Source organism: Nilaparvata lugens, chromosome 1 (genome assembly GCF_014356525.2).
Source record: "Nilaparvata lugens isolate BPH chromosome 1, ASM1435652v1, whole genome shotgun sequence".
Lineage (NCBI taxonomy): Eukaryota > Metazoa > Arthropoda > Insecta > Hemiptera > Delphacidae > Nilaparvata > Nilaparvata lugens.
Genome location: NC_052504.1, coordinates 67,160,938 through 67,176,733, shown reverse-complemented (window position 1 = coordinate 67,176,733; position 15,796 = coordinate 67,160,938). Strand labels below are relative to the sequence as shown.

The window sequence follows — 15,796 nt, the reverse complement described above, 5'->3', positions numbered from 1 at the left end:
ATACTGTAGAAGTCAGAAGTAGAAGTAGAATACTAAAATATTAATATAAACCTTTTCTAGCTCCAACTAATAAGAATATATTGTCTGATTCAAAGATAAAATGAGTTACATCTTGAGGGATCGTGACTTTAAGTTCTCTGAAATAAGATTGGTAATTCTTATTAGCAGCATTGATATTGTTGGTATTGCATAATCTTCTTCTTCTTCTTCTTGCCTTCTAGGATTGGGCATATTTCCCTGTCTCGATTCACAACTCATATTCATATAAAGTGTTAATTGATCATTATTTTTATGGGAAAATTATATTTTATATATTGGAATTCTTTATCCTTTTTCAATAGTTCTTCATTTTAGAAATAATATTATAGCTTGCATTGAAACCTGGCATGACATTGATAATATTGAGTCAGTCAGCTGTGTCTGAGCTGTTACAAAACATCTGATCAATTGTAAACAAAAGTGTAACCTCCAAAAGTTCAATGAGTAGGTAATTCATGAATGGTTTGTACTCAATTAGCAAAATAATTATAATTTTATTAAATAATTCTTTGAAAAAATGCGTAATACAAAATGGTACTCTTAGCTTACACTCAGCTGTTGATAAGGGAGCCTTATCGCTCGGGTGCTAACTGTTTGTTTGGCAAACCTTCTATTTTATAAGGGAAATTATAATTTTTATAGTTAATTCTCTTCTTTCATGAGATTTACTCAAAATATTCATCACAGTGTATAAGCCAGTAAATATTGTAACATACATAAATAAAGAAATCTAATCTAAAAATAGCAGGCATATGAATCTAATCTATAGCCCATTAGCACAACCAAAGAGGCAACCGCTTTCCAAACAGTAGGCCACAGTAAGTTTCCTTCCTGAACCAGTTTCCTTTGTTATGAAATTCCTATAAATATCACATCCAGTTGTGGATCATATCTAGAATTATACATTGCCGAATACTCTGAATTCATCTACTGCACTTAGAATATTGAGATAACTACTAATAATACAATACCTGATAACACCATTACTAATAATGACAATTACCTGGATGCACTATTGTTCTCAGATGATCGTTGGATAATCCAAGAGAATGAAGATGAGTTGCAAAGACTAGTTTATTTCTTGAATGAAATGTGCAAAGAGTCAAAGAGTATAACTCCTGAGTCTCAATAGATAATTAAGTAATGGAATTTTCAGGCGAGTCAGATCAAAGTTTGTTGTGGATAACAGAGTGCTGGAACCGGTGTCACATTTCAAGTACCTAGGCTGTGACTTCAGCTTTAAAGGCGATCTGGACATAGAGGACAAAATAGGAAAATTTCAGTGAATATGTGGCAGTATCACTCGAACCCTTGCGAGTAAAGTGAATAAGGAAACAATGGTGACTTTTAATAAAGTGATGGCTGTGCCAGTCATTCTCTATGTATTCTGTATGTATACAATATGAATGCTGTAAGAAATGTATAGTTATATTGTATACTTGAACAATGAAAGTGATGAAAAATAAACGAAATATGTATGTATAAATAATGTATACTGTAATATATAGTTTGTCACGTGGTATTTTAGCACCAAAGAATACTTTGAGTAAACCAGTGAATTTTAATAGAATTATAAAATAGAAAAGAAAGTTAAACCTAGTCAAAGGATCAATCAAATTGAATCGAATATTGTTAGCGATAAAGAGTGATCGTATTATCTAGAATGATAAGGAAAAACATGCATAACTATGATTCAACAACTAATGAGAATCCATTGACAGAATTAAAAATCATAAAGCGGCTTATTTATTATTGGCAGATTATAAAAAATAAAAGTTTGCATGTACGTTGAGGTTAGAATTATTTGTTTACATTTTTAAATGGATCAATCGATCTAGAATAAATCGATAGTTATTTGAATCAATACCCAGCGTATCAGCTGATTGTTCGATCAACCAGTATAGGTTGAATTATAAAAATTTACTCACAAAAGATGTATTATATATATACTAAGGAAGGTTTACGTATAGAAATAAGGACAACTATTATTGCTGTATAAATATTTATTATAATCTAAAAAGCACGAAAATCAAGAGTATACAAAACTCATATAAGAAACTAAATACATATTGTAACATGTTAACATCGTATATCGAGATTTATTTATGCATATAGTTAAGATAATCACTCCATATATTTATAAAAGAAAACTTTTTATTTATTCTTTCTATCATAGAGTTGAAGAAGCCCTGATTCTGAAACAACCAATTGTATTGAGTTTACTAAATTGAAGGCCAATCAGAAAGAAGCTTACAAAATTGTTCTAGGAAGAGATAAATTTTTCTGAAAACCACCTTCTTCTGGCTTGTGATCTTCTTCTTGTGACCTGAGAGGATGCACATAGAGTTTAGGCTTCTTTCTTCCTTTAGAATTTTAAAATTATCAAGCCAACCCCTTTTTTCAAATGTGAAATATTTGTAATTAATGTTAAATTATCTGTGAACTCAGTGTTGTTGAAGAGTTCATAATTTGTAATAAATTCCCATAAATATATCTTTAATTCGGAAAGAAATCTATAAGAAATCTGGACCACGTGTTAGCCCAGCAGAGACGAAAAGGACCTGCCCAATTAATTATTGGAAATAATTAATTCAATCCACGAGACCGTCAAGAACTTCATTAATGTGAGTGATAAATCAAACGAGCTTGTTTAAGGCCTTTCTATGCATAGTTGGGGAATTAATCAAAAGCGCTATACAAATAAACTTGAATTAAAGAAAAAATCACAACGTGTTGAGTACTATCACATAGTTATAAGAATATTTTATGAATTTACCTGATATATATAGGAAGCTTACTTCCATGCACGGCCCGAACTCATATAAAACCCTCAGATCACATGTTGAATATTAATTTATTAATAAATATTATTTGCAAATTGATCAAAGTATATCATATTAAATCTGCAGACCGAACAGGTTTTTATTTGTAGAATTCTGAATTGACTGGAAGTCTAAGCATCAGTATTAAGTATAGTATATTTATAAATTTTTAAAACTCCCTATTGTGAATGCTATTAAACCCTGTGATAATTATTCAGATTTTAGAAAAGAATTTATTTAAAGAAAATTATAGATATAGAAAATTTTATATACACTGTTTTATGGGAATATATTTTGTGTTTTATGTCAGCATACAAAGTCATAGAATTTTTTATTATATCCTAACTCATCTTGTGATATACAGTTTGAGCTGTTTTGGTACCAAAAAATATTCAGCAGCATATAAAATTATTGAATAAATTAATATTGATCTTATTAAGAGCACTCCATACTTATCATCCTTTGATGATAGTCATATTAGTCCGCCAGAAAAAATATATTGATAATTATATTAATAAGGTTCCAGTTATATCATATAAGGATCCAGAGAGCTTCAAGAACTGGCATTGTAAGTTACAAGGAATTTCAGAAGGATGAATTGGTGAATACCCATATTCATGACGAGCGTTTTAAGGATCAATTAGAAAAAACTATAGTTGGTCTTTATTATTCTCTATTGTGTACATGGTTACTGATAGTCAGTCATCAATTATTCTTTTGATTTTCTCACTGGTATTCTTCAAGAACTTCATAGAAGCAGCGGTAAGAATTAATAATCACCGATCATTAAACCTTATGGTGACTAATTGTATTTGGAAAATTCATGTTTCTACCACTGAGCTGGAGCTGAGGTTTGAACCCAGCAATTTTGTGAGCCGGACAGCCTTAATTATTTGTGAATTTATTCACAAACAGGGGACTTTAGCGACTGCGCTTATAAATATCAAAAATACAACTTTACACAATGGCTTCATAATGTGGGACTCTATCATAAGAGATAACCCCACAGGAAGCACGTCTTTACAAGTTGCAAGTTGGAATTAAAATAGAGAAAAAAAAATCGAAAGGGATAGAGAGAAGCATATGGCATATAAACGGAATGAGAAGAAAGAGAAACACCAGAGAATGAGCAAAACAGAACAAGAATGTTGAATGACATAAAAGACGGCTAAGCCCATTCTTATTCTTATGAACTATTGCAGAGAGAGAATGGAGAGAGGTGTACGGAGGGTTTCAGAAAGTTTGATATGGTTAATTGTATTCAATTGCAGTTTTTGGATTGTGATCTTATTACATTCGACTTATAGTCCATCAAAAGGAAACTATACTATTATTTTGACAGTGTTCAATTCATGTTTGGATAATGATAATTACACCTATAATTTTAAAAGAGTGAACATCAATTCTACATTACAAAAAAATAATAATATTGTTCTAATGTCTCTCAATCAGAGTGTACAAAATTTTTTTTCACTCAAGAAGGAAATTGTAAATTCAAATCAATTATCACGAACAGAGCGGGTTATCTTGAATAATGATAATTACACCTATGCTTTTAGAAAAATTGATAAAAATTCTACATTACAAAAGAATGCTAATCCAAAGACTAGAAATAAGAGTATAGAAAATGATTTTTGGCCTTGGCGCTGGTCCCTGGGTCCTGGGGGCAAGGCCACGCCCATATGCTGTTCCTGCAACTATTCACTACACATAACATTTATCATTGCAATGTACTGTACGATAGGTATGGATTGAAACTTGGAATAAATTCAAAATTAATAAAAAAATAGGCGGTGTTTGGCAAAGATGAACTCCAAACAATATTGTGATTGTGATATTGAAATACAATGACAATCAACACCTTAAGATTCTAGCGAATAAAAGAATCTATGGCCCGGTTGCACAACAGCCGGTTAAATTTCAACCGTGATTAATTCCACGAGAACCAATCAGAGAATGCGTTTTTGAAGAGACTGCTTCTCTGATTGGTTCTCGTGGAATTAATCACGGTTAAAACTTAACCGGCTGTTGTGCAACCTGCACTATGACTGTTACCCAGTTCTATTTGGATGTTCATATCATGAGAGTGGTTGGTTTCTGAAGGTCGAATACAAAACAATCTCACTTTCCCACACTTTATCGATCCCCAATAATTAATTTTCTAATAATCAATTATTGATCACTGATATTCTCATAGGTTGCTTGTAAGTTCGATATCTGAAACGATAGGAATGTTTCTGTGTGATAACAGAAAAGTGCGATATTTCGCCAATCACAATGATCTAGAATGATGGGGACAGTTATACTTAGAGATAACAAGAGAGGTTGAAAGATATACGTTTATGGAATAAGTTAAATCGAGAAAATAGAAAAATAATTTTATGGTGAATGAGAAATCATAAAATCAAATTTAAGAATAACATTAGTGAATTCAGTTCATTCAGATGAACAGATTAGATTATTTACTTCATTTGTGTAGATTACAAAATTTTGGCTTGAATTCTGGATTATAATATTTAAAAAGGAATTATCCAATGAATTTTATAAACCATAAACTGAAGGAACAGTCAACAATATGGAAATTAGATGAATTTTTTTTTCAGATTGATTTCTACACTGTTGCAGGTTTGATGCCTAGTGAGATTGGACTCCCCGATAATAATGATATTTGATAATGATAATAATGTGATTGAGATGCATCTACATGACACGGTGAAGTTCAAACATATAAATGTCCATTTTTGGAAAATGATATTCACGGATATTTGATCTTTCTCATCAGCACTCCACCATGAGAGAGACAGAGAGAGAGAGAGACACACGCAGAGAGAGAGGGAGAGAGAGAGAGAGTGAGAGATAGATAGATAGAGTGTGAGAGTGAGTGAGTGAGAGAGAGAGAATGATATTGATAAATTGATTGAAATGAAATTCAGCTGATGACAAAGCCATACTCTGGCTGAATAGCCTTACCATTGGAGTTTAATCTCTTCTATTCTTTCTCAATTTTCACATTACTGCTTTGCCATACAAAGTAATAATCCTTCCTTCCTTTTTCCTTTTTTCCTACGTCCTGGTACCCCCAGAAGAAGGGAGTTTATTGCACAAAAATATAAACAAGAATAATGATAAGAAAAGTCATAAAAAATGATTATAAGGTGTTATTATAAACCGAATCAGTTTGAAATAGATAGCAACTTGTCAATCCTCTATTTCTGCGATAAAAATAAACACCAGACGAATTATCTTCTCCAAAACCTTCTATAGAAGGTTTGACTGGAAATAATAAGAGAGATGTAGACTAATTAAATGTTTTTATCCAGATCCTGGAGTTGAATTCGGAAAGAGATATAATTAATTTTTTTAAATTTATGTTTGCAGTGATAGAAGTGACAACTTCAACACGCTTTCCTTCTAATAATTGAATTCATAGAATGTGTACAACAGTATCTGTGATTGTACTACTTCCCCGCCCGCTTCAAACTGGTTTCAATGCTCAATAGGGTATTAGCTGTCGGGGAGAGTAGTTGTCGGGTACGATCACGACAACCCGACCTATTCAGCAGGGGATTTACTGACGGGGAGACTAGTTGTCGTGAGCGTGTGAGGAGCTTAGTTGTCGCCGACAACTAGGCTCCTTTTTTCTAGTAGGGGATTTACTGTCGGGGAGACTATGACGGCAATGGTATATTTTGCCAGGGGATTTACTGACGCCTGTGATCAAAATAGGTAGGAGACTAGTTGTCGGGGAGACAGGTTGGCGGCGACCCAATCAGAATAACGATAATATAATAATGTGTTGTAACTTAATAAATCGGCAGTGTTTCAACAAATAATAATTGTCGATTCTCTAAGAAGGATATAAAATATCCTTCTCATTAACACACGACAGATGTAAGAGTAGTAGACAGGCACGGCCCTAGGGACTTTGCCGCCCTGGGCGGGATCGGCAACTGCCGCCCCCCCCCCCGCAAGTATCCCGTCTTCAATTGTTAATACCGGGTTCCACCCCTCCTTGAACGATCGCCTAAAGCCGGTTACACATTGGGCAGTTTCTGCTGGGGCGGTAATTTCGCCGTCGCCGCCGTTCGAGCAGTAGTCTATGGACTTGAATGGAAGCTTACACACTGGGCGGCATAAACGCCGCGCGGCTATATTGCCGTTGGCGGCAGCTGTGTAGCCGTCCACTGCCACTGCGGCTGGCGGTGTTTTTTCCGCTCTTGTCTACGCAGTGGCCTACATGACCAAATGGGCGTTAATACATTTGGCGGTTGTCTACCGTCGCCGCTGATCAGTCGTTTTTCCAGTTGCTCCAAGTCAGAGGTCTTTGAAAATCAGCCTTTTAATTTGTGTCTTGTTGTAAAGTTTGTAAGTTGTTTATAACATTCATTTATTGTTTTAAGTGTTTGTGGTTGACGAGTGTGAGAAAATGAGTAAGTTAATAGACAATGAGTTGTAAATATCATTTGTGGAACAGAGGCCAGTTTTGTGGGACAAAACCCTCGACATATTTAAGGATTGAGATGCAACAAGAAATGCGTGGAAGGAAGTGTGTATGGAGATTAGGGGGATTTGAAACTCTGGAAGACAAGGAAAAAACTGTAATATGTTGTATATCGCTGTCGATTTAATAAAAACGTTGATTTCAATGAATCCAAGCAAGGCTATTCCTCTGCTGTCTTCTTTTCCTTTGACGCTACAACAAAAGTGGTAAAAGTTGTAGCCTTTCCATTTTAAGTTAAACACTTAATAATATATACTTTTGAAAAATGTGCAAAATACAACTAACTGAACACTCATGAAACAGAGAAGTTACAACACATTTGCGATGAAGAACTACAATAATTATCTTGGCTACTGATCATACGTGGCGGTAATTTTGCCGCTCAATGTTTGGCGGTATTTTTTCCGCTGAATCTGTAAGCTCGACTTTTTTTCGAGGCGGCGACGGCAGTTTCGCCGCCGCGGCAGAAACCGCCCAGTGTGTAACCAGCGTTATATTGTGTCTCCGCTGTGATGCGACTCCACAGAGTTTCAGTAAACTCTAAAAAATTATGTTCAACAATATTTATTGACATTTAAACAAATATTTGACAAATATAAATATTGGGGAACAGTAAAGTCCAGTCAATATAGACATAAAAATGGGGGTTTGCTTGCAATTTATATCATAGTTCTGATTTTTTGTATTTTATTTGGATACATGAGAGAAGTTCAGAACCAAATTCTTCATGTAAAATTCCCTTGTGCTAATACAGAGTGGCCCAAAAAGTTCGTATTTTAGGTTCATTTTCCAGTTTTCAGCTATTTCCGGCAAAATCAGTGATCGGACAGAAAAATTTGCTCTTGCTTTTTTAAGATCATAAAATTCTGAATGAGATGAAATCATTTGGAACTCTCTATCTCCAATGAGTACTGAGTTATGATTTTCCAAATATGAGTGATATTTAAAAAAAATCAATTTTGATCATATTTAGTATTTGATCAACAATATATCCTGATTACAATCTAGATGTAAAATTCAAAATCCCTCTGGGCGTAATTTTGTGCTCTAAAATCTGAGACTAGGTAGAGCGCTCTATCTCAAATAGATTTCCAGGTACACTTGACAACAATGCTCATTGTATTGTGAAAAAACACCTTATTTTTAGCTTCAATCATCATCACCATCTATAATTGTCGTCACAGTGATATTTTGCACAATGATATAAGCTCAGGAGATTATGTTCTATGAGAATCACACGTTAGTTGCACTTCATTTCAGTATTTCCTAGTGGAGAGGCACGCGAGGACTCGATCAAGGATCGCTTGAAGATCAAGCTATCAAAATGAAAAAGTTTTCTTGGAAAAACATTTTTTTTCAATCATTAATTTCTGAGACATGTGCGCCTAAAGTTTAAATTCTTGAAATGTACCGAATTTGAAATGTCCTGTCCCAAAAATTTAAACTTTAGGCGTTCATATCTCGAAAAGTAATGATTGAGAGAAAATGTTTTCCCAAGAAAACTTTTTCATTTTGATATACACCTGTACAAATCGAAAAACTATGAAAAATATCACCAGTACAAGAAAGTTTATTTTTAGCCTTTGCACAGCCTTAAGACGTAGACTGCAACATAGTATTAGACCTCCTTAACTTGCTAAGTAATTAGAACTACAATTTCTACAAGTTTGTTTAACACACCTGTTTAATTAATTAGAACTCGTCTGACCTTTGCATGGGGAAATTCCTTCACCAATTCTTCAAGATCTGGGGACTGAACTATTTTATGTTCGCTAGACCACTCAGACGTTCCTGGGACTTTGTTGATCTTAGAAAAGGCTTCATTAGCTCGAGGTTGAAAAGCTTCTTATATAATTTTACCATTCACATTTGATATTATGAATTTATTATTTATTTGTATTTTGAAATTTTCCGTTCCTTTAAATTTGCCGCCCCCAAAACCTGCCGCCCTGGGCGGCCGCCCGGTCCGCCCACCCCTGGGGCCGGGCCTGGTAGTAGATGTAAGAGATGTCTAGAGATGACCACTTGTGGAGCCGACTTCTCTAAATATTGTTATACTCATATTTCGACTCATAATTTGATTTTTAGACTCATGAATAGTCTAAAAATCGTTTCCCGAGTATGCTACTCTTGTGTTGGTGATGTTTCAGATTATTGAGTTATGTATTGCTAGTTTCAAAAGGAAATCTGAATAAAATCTGACTTGAAATTATTGCAATGATTCATTATCATTATAGAATTTCCCCCTCTTGATTTAGTATGTTGGAAACTGGTACGAGGAGAGGAAAATACAGTGTAGATGGAGGAGAGACAAAGAATTTGGCAAAGAAAAGCGTGATCTAAGTGCACCTGGAAGACTTTGTTAGCGCCCAAGTCAGAGTGGCTGAGCCATTGTTTGACATGCAGTCACCTCCATCCATTGTGCGGAATTTTATTGTGACGCTCTTGTTTTCCCGATGTTTCTATCGATAAGGTACTGGGACCTTGTTTCTTTCCATCGAGAAGAAATCTTTTGAGCCTCGAGTGCCCTTCAATTCCCTTTCTTCGCTCTACTCAGCCCTTTGTCATAGCTCTATCAGTGGACCACATCTTCAAGATCAATGAAAGCTGATTGTCATCAGTCTATACCTTGTCTTGCTGGAAATTTTGTCTTACTGGAAGGTAAAATTTGCAAACTTCTTATAATTCGAGATCTCCATGGAAATAAGATTTTATATTTGTGTCTGACTTATTGGATTCTTATTAGATTTTGATTTCATCAACTATTAACATTCTACTTAACAACTTAAGATAATGTAATTCAATCCTCTGCTCATAGGTCAGAAATATATAATATTCTCTAGCAATAGCTGGTCAGGTTAGCAAAGACGAATGAAGCATCGCATCCTTCAGTCGGCTAGCGCTACCTGGTCGTAGGTTCGAATCCCTCCGGTGAAAATGAATGTTTGATCATCAAATGATCCACGCACTCTCGACTACCCACAAACAAGCTAAGAGATCATACGGGCATCATCAACCATGGAAATTTATTTGTCAATGGAAATCAAATATTGATACTTGGAGGAATATCTTATTCTTATTGAATGTACAAAAAGGCGCTGGGTACCGGAAAATGTTGAATGTTACAGGTTTGCGCAGCTCTGTAAACGGTAGTTTTAGGTATTCTGCACAATTGATGTTAACACATTGGAATTCAGTAATAATTTCCACTAATTGGTCATTGAAGTGCGGTTTGGTACTTGTACTAGCTGTGAGAGAATTAAAAAATAAAATAGTGTTCTAATTTCCGCACATAGAATATTTTTTATCATTACCGTAGAATATTATAAAAAAGTGAAGCATCACAAGAGAACATAAATATAATATCATTGTTTAACATGAAACAAAGATAAATGAACTCACGTTCATAGCTTTATTTCAATAACTAGTGGGCCCCCTGGGCTGAAGAACTCTCTCATGAACTAAATTTTGAAATCTGCAGCTTGTAGGCTCTTCTGAGAGAAATTTTGTATTCTGCCTTCTTCCAACTGTTGTCCATTTACAACAGTAAGTTTTGAAAATATATTATTTCCTCCATTGATAAAATCGGGCAGAATAACTTCAAAAAATATGCTGCTGATATAAATAACGGTGCATTTTGATACACCTTCAAATTTATTATTGTAAAGAGAATTAGCTAGGTCTCATTAAAAGAAACCAGAAACATTATCATCAACTGTACTATCAATCAACTGAGATAGATAAGATAATAAAGATTCTAAATACTGTGATTATTGACAACGGTACAAAAATAGAATTAATTTTTTAACCATTTGATAAATAAATAACAAAGAATTGAGGTTAGGTTCATTAGTAATAGTCTAGTGCCTGTCGGCAACATCAACGGCGGTCAAGCCGGACACATAGAATTCTATCAGATACCTTAGAATAGAATAATTATTGTATACAGTATCCAATAAAACGAGGACAAAGGGGTTTTGTAAATTCTAGCATGCCATAAGGGACATAAAACGTTTGAGAAAACACAAAAATATTTATTGTATAAATACCATTAAACAGAACATTTAAAAATCATGATAAAAATAAGGGGAAGTAGGATTTAGTTCAATGTGCGTAGTAATACAGAAGTACATTTGTACAAGAAAATATTGATGTACCAATCAGAGTCTAGAATTTAATAGGCGCTAAAAAAACTTATAAAAATATGTTGTTATTTGTAAAATTTATACATAATTGTGATTTGCCATGGCTTACTTTAGTTAATAGGCTATAGTGGGCTGTGGTGAAATAAGAGTAGTTATATCCTTTGAAACCGAAACAGGTGTGTACGCCTAATCCTGGAAAGAAGAAGAAGGAGAAGACATATTAATTTTTATTGCTTAAGTCTTCCAGTGAAGCCTACAGTTCTAATCTATAATTATTTCTTCACTTTATATTCTTTCGCTACACATTTATTTCATTTATACTTTTTTCACTTCACTAGCACTACACCAACTCGAAGGGCTTTGTTCTCTTCAACCTCCTTGTGAGTTCAGTGCTGTCTAGTAGTTGGATGACTCTGGTGTTGTCGTGTTGATGAAGACGTGACTCATGATAGGCTGCCAATCGTCTTAATCACTGGTCACATAGGGGATGTGCAGATCTCGGTACAAATCGCTGTTCCCTATGTACCAGGGCGCATTCACCATGTTCCGCAGTACTCTGTTTTGGAATGTTTGAATCTGATTGATGTTAGATGTTATAGAGCAGCCCCATAGCTGAATTCCATACGTCCAAACAGGTTTTAGGATTTGTTCTCTTGTCCATCAGAGTCTTGAAGAAAAATGTAATGTTCTCGTGAGAAGGTTATGCTTCTGGAAATCATTCTCATCTCCCATTATTCTTGTTTTACTTCCTTCGATTACTTTCTTCACTCCTCACTGATTTTTCACTTTCTTCACTGATTGCTTACTCTCACACGTTAATTATACTGATCTCCCCTCAATAGATTTCCAACAGTATTCTCTCCAAATATTTCAGATTCAACAAAGATATCTCCTATTCCACTTCCATTCAAGTATCACCCCAAGACAATCAGTCAAACTCAGCCAGATGAAAAGTACCTATCTATTCGTAGATATAAGTTACAGGAATCAGTTGATGAAGCTGCTTTCACACCTATTAAGCAAAATGTTAATAACTCAATCTTCATAGATTCTATTAGATCGAACGGAACTTGACAAACACATATGTTCATCATGTTTATGATATGTTATAAGTTATGTTCAATCTAATAGAATCTATAAAGATTAAGCTATCAACATCTCTTTGGCGTAAACTCAGCTTTAGAGTTGTATTCCCTTTGTAATCGAATATTTAATCATATCACATGGGAGTAATTGACATTATTTGTGCTTCAACTGTAAATTTATATTAAGAAAATATTTTACTCCTGTTACACGGTACTCTATATGGGGTAGCCTATATTATTTGATTAACTCACTCAATTACTTGACTTACGCAATTCCAAAGTGATCATTAGCTCGAGGTTGAAAAGCTTCTTATATAATTTTACCATTCACATTGATATTATGAATTTATTATTTATTTGTATTTTGAAATTTTCCGTTCCTTTAAATTTGCCGCCCCCAAAACCTGCCGCCCTGGGCGGCCGCCCGGTCCGCCCACCCCTGGGGCCGGGCCTGGTAGTAGATGTAAGAGATGTCTAGAGATGACCACTTGTGGAGCCGACTTCTCTAAATATTGTTATACTCATATTTCGACTCATAATTTGATTTTTAGACTCATGAATAGTCTAAAAATCGTTTCCCGAGTATGCTACTCTTGTGTTGGTGATGTTTCAGATTATTGAGTTATGTATTGCTAGTTTCAAAAGGAAATCTGAATAAAATCTGACTTGAAATTATTGCAATGATTCATTATCATTATAGAATTTCCCCCTCTTGATTTAGTATGTTGGAAACTGGTACGAGGAGAGGAAAATACAGTGTAGATGGAGGAGAGACAAAGAATTTGGCAAAGAAAAGCGTGATCTAAGTGCACCTGGAAGACTTTGTTAGCGCCCAAGTCAGAGTGGCTGAGCCATTGTTTGACATGCAGTCACCTCCATCCATTGTGCGGAATTTTATTGTGACGCTCTTGTTTTCCCGATGTTTCTATCGATAAGGTACTGGGACCTTGTTTCTTTCCATCGAGAAGAAATCTTTTGAGCCTCGAGTGCCCTTCAATTCCCTTTCTTCGCTCTACTCAGCCCTTTGTCATAGCTCTATCAGTGGACCACATCTTCAAGATCAATGAAAGCTGATTGTCATCAGTCTATACCTTGTCTTGCTGGAAATTTTGTCTTACTGGAAGGTAAAATTTGCAAACTTCTTATAATTCGAGATCTCCATGGAAATAAGATTTTATATTTGTGTCTGACTTATTGGATTCTTATTGGATATTGATTTCATCAACTATTAACATTCTACTTAACAACTTAAGATAATGTAATTCAATCCTCTGCTCATAGGTCAGAAATATATAATATTCTCTAGCAATAGCTGGTCAGGTTAGCAAAGACGAATGAAGCATCGCATCCTTCAGTCGGCTAGCGCTACCTGGTCGTAGGTTCGAATCCCTCCGGTGAAAATGAATGTTTGATCATCAAATGATCCACGCACTCTCGACTACCCACAAACAAGCTAAGAGATCATACGGGCATCATCAACCATGGAAATTTATTTGTCAATGGAAATCAAATATTGATACTTGGAGGAATATCTTATTCTTATTGAATGTACAAAAGGCGCTGGGTACCGGAAAATGTTGAATGTTACAGGTTTGCGCAGCTCTGTAAACGGTAGTTTTAGGTATTCTGCACAATTGATGTTAACACATTGGAATTCAGTAATAATTTCCACTAATTGGTCATTGAAGTGCGGTTTGGTACTTGTACTAGCTGTGAGAGAATTAAAAATAAAATAGTGTTCTAATTTCCGCACATAGAATATTTTTTATCATTACCGTAGAATATTATAAAAAAGTGAAGCATCACAAGAGAACATAAATATAATATCATTGTTTAACATGAAACAAAGATAAATGAACTCACGTTCATAGCTTTATTTCAATAACTAGTGGGCCCCCTGGGCTGAAGAACTCTCTCATGAACTAAATTTTGAAATCTGCAGCTTGTAGGCTCTTCTGAGAGAAATTTTGTATTCTGCCTTCTTCCAACTGTTGTCCATTTACAACAGTAAGTTTTGAAAATATATTATTTCCTCCATTGATAAAATCGGGCAGAATAACTTTAAAAAATATGCTGCTGATATAAAATAACGGTGCATTTTGATACACCTTCAAATTTATTATTGTAAAGAGAATTAGCTAGGTCTCATTAAAAGAAACCAGAAACATTATCATCAACTGTACTATCAATCAACTGAGATAGATAAGATAATAAAGATTCCAAATACTGTGATTATTGACAACGGTACAAAAATAGAATTAATTTTTTAACCATTTGATAAATAAATAACAAAGAATTGAGGTTAGGTTCATTAGTAATAGTCTAGTGCCTGTCGGCAACATCAACGGCGGTCAAGCCGGACATATAGAATTCTATCTACCTTAGAATAGAATAATTATTGTATACAGTATCCAATAAAACGAGGACAAAGGGGTTTTGTAAATTCTAGCATGCCATAAGGGACATAAAACGTTTGAGAAAACACAAAAATATTTATTGTATAAATACCATTAAACAGAACATTAAAAATCATGATAAAAATAAGGGGAAGTAGGATTTAGTTCAATGTGCGTAGTAATACAGAAGTACATTTGTACAAGAAAATATTGATGTACCAATCAGAGTCTAGAATTTAATAGGCGCTAAAAAAACTTATAAAAATATGTTGTTATTTGTAAAATTTATACATAATTGTGATTTGCCATGGCTTACTTTAGTTAATAGGCTATAGTGGGCTGTGGTGAAATAAGAGTAGTTATATCCTTTGAAACCGAAACAGGTGTGTACGCCTAATCCTGGAAAGAAGAAGAAGGAGAAGACATATTAATTTTTATTGCTTAAGTCTTCCAGTGAAGCCTACAGTTCTAATCTATAATTATTTCTTCACTTTATATTCTTTCGCTACACATTTATTTCATTTATACTTTTTTCACTTCACTAGCACTACACCAACTCGAAGGGCTTTGTTCTCTTCAACCTCCTTGTGAGTTCAGTGCTGTCTAGTAGTTGGATGACTCTGGTGTTGTCGTGTTGATGAAGACGTGACTCATGATAGGCTGCCAATCGTCTTAATCACTGGTCACATAGGGGATGTGCAGATCTCGGTACAAATCGTTGTTCCCTATGTACCAGGGCGCATTCACCATGTTCCGCAGTACTCTGTTTTGAAATGTTTGAATCTGATTGATGTTAGATGTTATAGAG

General features: G+C 34.6%; 1 protein-coding gene across 3 annotated transcripts in view; it reads right to left on the bottom strand.

Annotated features, from left to right (window-relative positions):
- LOC111043446 overlaps positions 1–15,796 on the bottom strand; it is a 77,815-nt gene that overhangs the window by 38,402 nt on the left and 23,617 nt on the right. Inside the window, exon 2 of one of the 3 annotated variants that reach the window (XR_005572868.1) lies at positions 15,159–15,387. The exons of the other annotated variants lie outside the window; for them this stretch is intronic. The gene's annotated coding sequence lies outside the window, so the exon portion shown is untranslated. Of the gene's footprint in view, positions 1–15,158; positions 15,388–15,796 lie in introns of those variants that run through there. 3 annotated transcript variants of the gene reach the window in all.